Raw genomic sequence first — 8,327 nt, forward strand, 5'->3', positions numbered from 1 at the left:
AGGGCTTACCTGCCTGAACCCTCGTGGGAGAGAACATGACCTTGCAGCAACCTTACATGCAAAAACTCAGCACATGGAGTCAAACTATTGCTGGGAGCCATGTTCTAGCAGGCAGGGGATCCTCAGGGAGGAGAGCAGGATAGCTGACCTGAGGCGGTGGGTTGATCCTGGTTGGATGCCAGGTGCCCACCAAACCTGCTCTATCATTCCCCCACCTCAGCCGGACAGGGGAGAGAAAACAAAGAAAGGCTCATGGACCAAGATAAGGACAGGGAGATCACTCCACAGTTACTGTTGTGGGAAAAACAGACTGGAGAAATTAGTTTATTACCGATCAAAATCAGAGTACAATAATGAGAACTAAAATCAAATCTTAAAACAACTTCCCCCCCACTCCTTCCTTCTTCTTGGGCTCAGCTTCACTCCTGATTTCTCTACCTCCACCACCCTATCAGCACAGGTGGGACAGGGAATGGGGGTTGTGGTCAGTTCATCACACATTGCTGCTGCCCCTTCTTCCTTCTCACAGGGGGATTCCTCGCACTCTTCCCCTGCTCAAGTGTGGGGTCCTTCCCATTGGAGGATGGAAGGATTCCTTCATCCTCCCTTTGAATCCTCCACAAACATCTTCAGTATGAGTCCTTCCCATAGGCTGTGGGAAGTTCTTCATTAACTGGTCCAGTGTGGGTCCCCTCCACAGGGTGCAGTCCTTCAGGAACAGACTGCTCCAGCATGGGTCCCCCCCCACAGGGCCACAAGTCCTGCCAGCAAACCTGCTCCAGTGTGGGCTTCTGTTTCCGTGGGTCCATGGGACCTGCCAGGAACCTGCTCCAGCATGGACCTCCCACAGGGTCATAGCCTCCTTCAGGCATCCACCTCCTCCAGCATGGGGTCCTCCATGGGCTGCAGGTGCCTAACTGCTCCACTGTGGAACTCTAGGGGCTGCAGGGGGACAGCCTGTCTCACCATGGCCTTCACCATGGGCTGCAGGGGAATCTCTGCTCTGGCACCTGGAGCACCTCCTCCCTCTCCTTCTTCACTGACCTGAGTGTCTGCAGAGTTGTTTCATGTACTCCACCTCCTCTCTTCTGACCACTGCTGGTCTTGCACAGGTTGTTGGTTCCCTCCCCGCTTTCTAAATATGTTATCTCAGAGGTGCTACAGGCTGGCATTGGCGCTGTCAGACATGGGGGAAGCTTCTAGCAGATTCTCACAGAAGCCACGTGGCCTCCACACTACCAAAATGTTGCCACACAAACCCAAAACGCCCAGGTAGATTTGCTGCTGCTCTAACAAAAGTGGTAGAGGTCACCCATACTGAAGTAGTACTGGCAGGAACAACAGATGCATTGATTAGAAGGCCAGGCAGAGCTTTAGCCATTGCTTAGCAAATGTGTTGTTGCATGCAGATAGAGAGGCTACACCATCTTCTGCAAGTTGAAGTCCAGCTACTTCTGGAAGCACACACCGACAGGTGTCAAGAGAACTGCAGCCTGGTTGAGCAGAAAGCAGCAGCACACCCCGGTTTAAGCTGTTATTGCTTCTAAGTGAGAGGTTGCTGCTGCTGGGGAGTTACCAGGCATTAGAAGGCAGAACAAACCACACCAATCAGCTCAGCAAAAGATGGAATTAACTCCCCACCCAGCCTATCCCTTCATGTAGTCACTTCAAGAGGACAATGCATGGAACAAAGTTATTAACTATTGTATTTGTATTTAAACACAATAGAGTCCAAAGCAGGCACTAGGGACCCATCCAGGAGCAAAACAGCATCTGTTTCTTCACACAGCACACTTATGTGCCTTGTTGCTCCCTTCCACCAGCCCCCAGGGAGAAGGGGTGGCACAAATAATGGTTGCAGCTGGGATTACCAAAAAGCCTCTCCTGGCAGCATCCCAATCAGGATATGGCATCAGAAGTTAACATGAGGGCAATGGATTAAACAGCCTGATTCTGCAGGGCCCGAGCAAATCCTCACTACTCTGACAGAGACACAAAGGCAGACACAGAAGGGAGAAAAATATGCTTTTGATTCAAGCTGCGATATTCGGGCCTAGAGCCTTTAGTGACAATGCAAATCACCAGAAGCTCACCCCTACCCAATCCTCCCATTAGAGCTAATGGCCAGAAGAGCAATGGTCAGTCAGATCCTGCCTTCAGTGCCTGGAAACCATCACCATTTGCACCAGGTGAGAAGGGTGCCTCAGTTGCTTTCATGCCTTCAACACTTGCCATAAAGCAGCCTTGTTCTCTTTCAAAAATGTTCATATTATGCAAATATGTCGCACCTCTAAAGGGAAACAGTCCCAAAACAAGGATAGTCTGTACAGTGTCCCAGGTTTGAATTATGTCAGGGTCTAATGCTTGAGTTTTTCTAGAATCAGCATGTTTGCCAAGCTTCATCGAAGGACAAGTTTCTCTAATCTTATATCCTACCTCTCCCAGCAAGCAATACCAGTTTCTTCAGAAGGAAGACATAAAAGGGCCAAAAACTTCCACAGGACATAGGTGTGTAAGTAAGGCTGCAGGTACTCTTCTGAGACTGTATAAACATTAACACCTTTGCTAGTTTACAGTGCTCATACACGAGAGGTCACTGTAGTGGCTGTTTCTGCCCCAGAGTATCAGCTATGATTATCCTTATGATAGCAGCTGTAGTCAGCAGCTGCTGGAAGTAATCCTGCTCATATCTCATTTCTGTGCTCTGCAAGAGGAGGAGCTGCAGGTCCTTTCATTTGCTTTCATTGCCAGGGCTCCAGCTAACAACTCCCAAATCAACACACAGCACTCAGCTGCTGTCTTACTAGCCCAAGACATATGAACGAACTCAGGCTGGAGTTGATGTGCTGGCAACTTCAACTCCATAATCCCACCATCCCAAAACATACCTGGATCTTGCTACACTGTGGCCTCCACTCACCATTATACATTACTGAGAATGAAGATCCTTAAAACTTAAGGCGTTTTCCTTGGTCTTATCACCCCTTACATACTGCATAGGTGATCCCTATCAGCAAAAACAAGCAGCAGAACCCACCACAAGCTGTTGTAAATTATTTCAAAGCCCCCTCTTTCTTTTCAGCTTACATGACAACAGCAATTTTTCATAAGCTTTTTCGGGTACCTGACCAATTAAGGTATCATTATTTCCATTTGTGCCTTTATCTGTCAAAGGTGAGCATGTCAGTCTGTATTTTACCAGCGAAGGGTTATTAGCTTCTTTTGCCCTTACTCTGGCCATGACCTGGTCTCACATTGGTTTAACTCTGCTGACTTCAGTGGCATTAGGGGTAAATCAGTATAAAGCAGTGAAGCTGAAGAATGTCCTTCCAGCTATTCTTAGCTCACCAGCTGTTTATAGGAGGAGCAAGGGGGGATTTTGTGGTCAGAACTGACAGCAAAGAGACCTGGGTTCTAATTTGACCTGCCCCAGCTTTCACATGGTCCTGGGCTGTTCTTACTACCTTTATGTTTTTATCTTGCAGGTCTCCCTCAAAGCAAGTAGTTCTGAGTGAGGAGAACCATTTTACCTAGCACTAGCATTGCAAAGGAGAATCAGTCAGAAAGGTATTCTGGACACATTTTCTTATCAAGGCCTGCTGAATCTGGCCCTGTCCTACAGCTTTCATAAAGCACTGGTAACAGGCAGATTGGCTTTTGAAAAGGAAACATGGACACCACTGACTCTGAATGGAGCTTCCACATCTCCCATACATTACTTGAAAATTCTGCTTTCATATGAGAAGCGTATAAAGTAAGAAAAGCACTTCACCTGCAGTTGAAATGGCCTCTTCTCAAATGAAGGAAAGTCCCATGCAAGCATTTCAGGCACACTAGTAGCTTGTGCTGGCTGTTGCTAAGGGAGTCTTGTTTGTACAAGATTGTTTCCTTCCCCATCTCTAATCCATCATCTCCTCCTTTTGAGAGCTGGAAATTGGCCATCTCTAACTTAGCAGGCTTGACAAGCCACCACTCTTCCCACTACTGCAGAAGCTACTGTAGGCTCCATTAGTTGTGGCAGCTGTTTTTAATTTAAAGTTCACATGCAGACTAATCATTAAATGGTTGAAAATGGCTTTCCTATTAGGAAAAACTCAAAGAACTGCCAGCAGGATGTGGGCAACTAAAGGAAGGCAAAAGTTTCAGCCTGACCTTCTTACTGGGGAAAAGGACAAATTCACACTTTGCAAACATTCACATTAAAATTAAGAGACACTGTCCCAGCTGAATACAGATCTTTAGTCCAATTAGTCCATTTTTCTGATTTCTCATAAGAATCTATCCTGGGAGCTGACATCATCTAGCTGATGAACTACTCTGGTGTTATTCAAGCAAAATTTCAGAGTGGTTTATAGAAGTTCCACACTAGAAACTGATTTGGGTTTCAAGCTGTTTGCTTCATTGAACCTAGACCTTTGTTTAGAAGACAAACCTCCTCCCTACACTGTTGAATGCAAGTTTTAAGCATATATTTACCTTAGCTATGTTGAAGTCTGGAGTACCTACCATTATCTCTCTTACACCACCTCTGAGGGGTTTCTTCAGTTTTCAGTAATCGCTAGTAATTCTCTCTGAGACATTTGAATGCAAAACTTTCCTATTAGCTCTAGTTCTAAAGAAGGTTATTGCCTCTCTCCAAATCCCATTTTTGTTCTCCACATTGTCAGCAATTTCTGCATTTTTCTCCTCAATACTTTACAGCTTTCTCCATTCTCTTCTCACAGCATGTTCTGTACAATTTCACCTCACATTCCAATTTTTTACCTTTTCCTGTATTTCCACATGTGATTTCCTCTTGCTCCAGATAATGCAAAAAAGAATCATCAGAAATATTGAAGTTAACATACCTTATTTGGTTTTTCACCTTCTTAGAACAGGATTTCAGTCTTTCCTAGCCCTTTTACTAACAAAGGGAATATGTTTCTGTAGCTCTCTCTCTGGCTGTTCTTTGGCCAGCTGGAGGCTGTTCTTATAACCCAACAAACATCAGTCTCCTTCAAGCTCTTGCAGGCCAGATCACCACTTGCTAAGACTTGTTACAGCAGGGCTGCTTTCTGGTAAACCATGAGTCAATCAGTGGGACTTCTTTGCCTTGTAGAAGATGAACTTCTGAGAATAAAAAAATCTCTTCCCACTGATCCTTCTCCTGGTTTCCATCTTCCAACACCCTCCAGGACAGTCAGGAAAGGAGTAGGCAGAGGGTGAGAAACGTGCATTCAAGAAAAAAAAAATAATAAAATAATATAGCTGGAGTGTCTATAAAGGTACGTCCACCAGTTCCACAAGCCTCCTGTGGTTTGCCGTGGCCTTCAGTGTCTATCAGCCCAGGAGTACTACTGACAGTCCCTAGTGACTCTCAGTAGTCCTAGGGGTATGGCAATTATGTCAGAGCAGCAGGAGAAAAGTCTTAAGGGGCTGGATGAGTAGGAGCCTAATCTAAAGTCCAGTGATGTCAATGGAAATGTTGTCACTCAGCTGGCTACAGATTAGAGTCCCAGGAAATCCACTGTCATCCATGTAACACATACTGACAAACAGGGCTGAGGAGCTTGGAAATGCCTTTCCTCCCTTCTTGTGGGTAGTATTTCCTTACTACTACAGTCAGAAAGCAGGAAGACAGAATTTGTTCATGCAAGATGCCCACTCAACCTTTTTCCGCACATGCCAGATCAGAGGGTAACAAACCATGAAAATTATTTCTAAGAGAATTGGACAAAGCTCCATCCCCAAACTCTGCTCCTATTGTACTTTTTAAAGACATGCAGTCACAGGCAAAATGGGTGATATGACACTGTGGAGCATTTTAAACTTGTTATTTGCTTCTTTAGTAAAGTTTTAATTACATTATCCAGAAAAGTCCAGTGTCCTTTGGATAGCAAAGGGTCTCTAGTACTAATCTCCCTAGACTGCAACTCATAGGTAGACTAAAGCTGGTTTGGCTACATCCATCTCTGAATTCTGCATGTGCAAACTGATGCAACATTTAACCAGCTTCTCAAACAGAATTTGTAGTCACAGCTATGCTGCTAGCTATACCTGCATGCAGTAGGAACAGCATCATAGATTAATCCCAAATTCTATTTCTCCTGCAATAAACATGTTAATTTTGTTCCAAACAAAGAACTGTAGCAAGACCTAAGAAACTGCTGCCAATATCTTCTCAATTTTATTTATATAGTGCATCTAAGCTTTGTAAATAATCCCTGTTCTCTGTTCTCCACCACTTTTCTGCAGTTACTTACCATTATCCTCTTCATACAGAGACTTCTATCTTACCAGGGCCAAAAGAGCCCTATTTCCTATCTGTCTGGAATCTTCCTTCTTGTTTAGTGACATGGAAGGCTAGGGTGTTTACAGCTTACCTGTCATGTGATTGTAATCTCAATGGAAATTATTATAACCCCGGCCTGAGAACCCACATCTATCTCCCAAAGTTTCTATGAGGCAATTAATGCTGAAAAAGCAGTAGAAAGAGCTCTTCAATCAAGAAATTTAAAAGCGATGTAAATACCATCATACTAATACAGCAGCATTCCTCATTCTGACCTGCAGAATAGAGTGAACTCTTGAGGACACTCACAAGTTGTTAGCAGAGAACTTGTTTTTCATCTTGCGAGATACCAATTCTCTTGCTGTGATGGACACAAGCTACTTCTGAACAAAACAATTTCACAGTAGTCAAAATATATTCAGGGACGTGACCCTGTTACAAGTAGCAAGGAGTTCTGAATAACAGATGCATAGCCAACACTTTAAATTAAACACGATTTATTGTCAAGTTTTCAAGGCTGCAGGGGTTTAAGGACAGCAAGAAGAGCCTCACAGCAATATTTAAAGATGAGCTCACCATGACAGGACACTGTGGCACCCAGCAGGCCCCTGCACACCAGGTAATACCTGTCTGCCCCTAGCAGGGCAGAGCTCATGGTCTGAGCAGCCTGCTGCAGGCTGACAGCTCCTGCTGCTGCCCGAAACTGCTTCTGAATGACAAGCTCTCTCTCAAAAATGTGTGCAATGCATGCTGCCATTTGGCATACAGTCTAATTTCTGTATTAGTCTTTCTCCAGCAGACTTTGCATTCTCAGCATTATAGAAACAGGCTGGCTCTTTGTCTGGTGTAATTGCCACAGAGAGTTAGAAGTCACTTAAGCCATTTGTGAATAGGCAGAACTGTAAAAACCACCATTAGCCAGCATAACAGAAGCACAGGCAAAGCATATCACAAGGTGCTGCAAGACAAAAAGAGAGACAAAGATGGTACCAAAGAAAAGCTTGGGTGGCCTTCTGACAACACCACAGCAGTTATAGCATACATGGGTATGTCACATTTTCTACAGCTAGTTGCCCTCAAAAGATTTGTTTCTAATGAAACTTTAAAATTGAGAACACAGGACACATACTGGTCTCACCTTCCCAGCATTTGTGTAGTTTGTAATACATTCTTAGAGCTTCAATCTTTTGGAAAACAAGTCTATCTGGTGCATTTTACATCTGCATTTTGATTGCAAAAGGGGTAAAAACCCCAAGACTTCAGCATGAACTGGGCTCCAAGGTCACGTATGAATGAGAAAGATACTTTTCAATCACTAGTCAAGACATGAGGAGAAAAAGGTAGCTGATCTAACTGGTACAGCTTCACAACCTACAGTAGAGCTGCACCAATCTAAAACAGATTTCCCTCACTGAAATAAAAGAGCTGTGTTGATTAACTCCAGATGAAAATCCAGTCAACTGATTTAAAAGAAAAAGTGAAGGAAGGGCCCAACAGCCTAGAGCTCTACTAATGCCTGGGACTGTCTACAGAAGATAATCTTGGTGTTATCTGCAGAAGCAGAAGGGTGGGTGCTATTCAAATCTGCTTATGAAGGAGAGTACATTTTACAGTTTGTCTGCTTATCAGAGCAAATGAGTTCCATCTGCTGAGAAACAGGACTATTTTCATGCCAAATTCCCACTTGTGGTTTAAACAGTATTTTCTAATAGCAACCAGAAAAACACTATCATAGCATTATACTGGACTGTTACCTAAACCTACTGAGGCCAGGAAGTTAAAACACAGTCATTTGCTCTGTTTGCCTATGTTGTTATTAAAACTCCAATACTTTGCTCAGATATGACTATCTTGCTGTGATGGATCAAACACAACTTGAATTCTGTATCTTATTTGATCTCTGCAGACTACAAATTCAGGTTTTCAGTCAGGACAGAGGGGCCTGAACTATTCTTCACCATGCATCCAACCATGTAAATGAGAGTTCAGAAAGTAACACAAACACATAGCTGTCATGTTATTAAAACTACTGAAACCACCAAAAAAAAAAAAAAAA

Source organism: Chaetura pelagica, unplaced genomic scaffold (genome assembly GCF_000747805.2).
Source record: "Chaetura pelagica isolate M959 unplaced genomic scaffold, ChaPel_1.0 scaffold161, whole genome shotgun sequence".
NCBI classification, from domain to species: Eukaryota; Metazoa; Chordata; class Aves; order Apodiformes; family Apodidae; genus Chaetura; species Chaetura pelagica.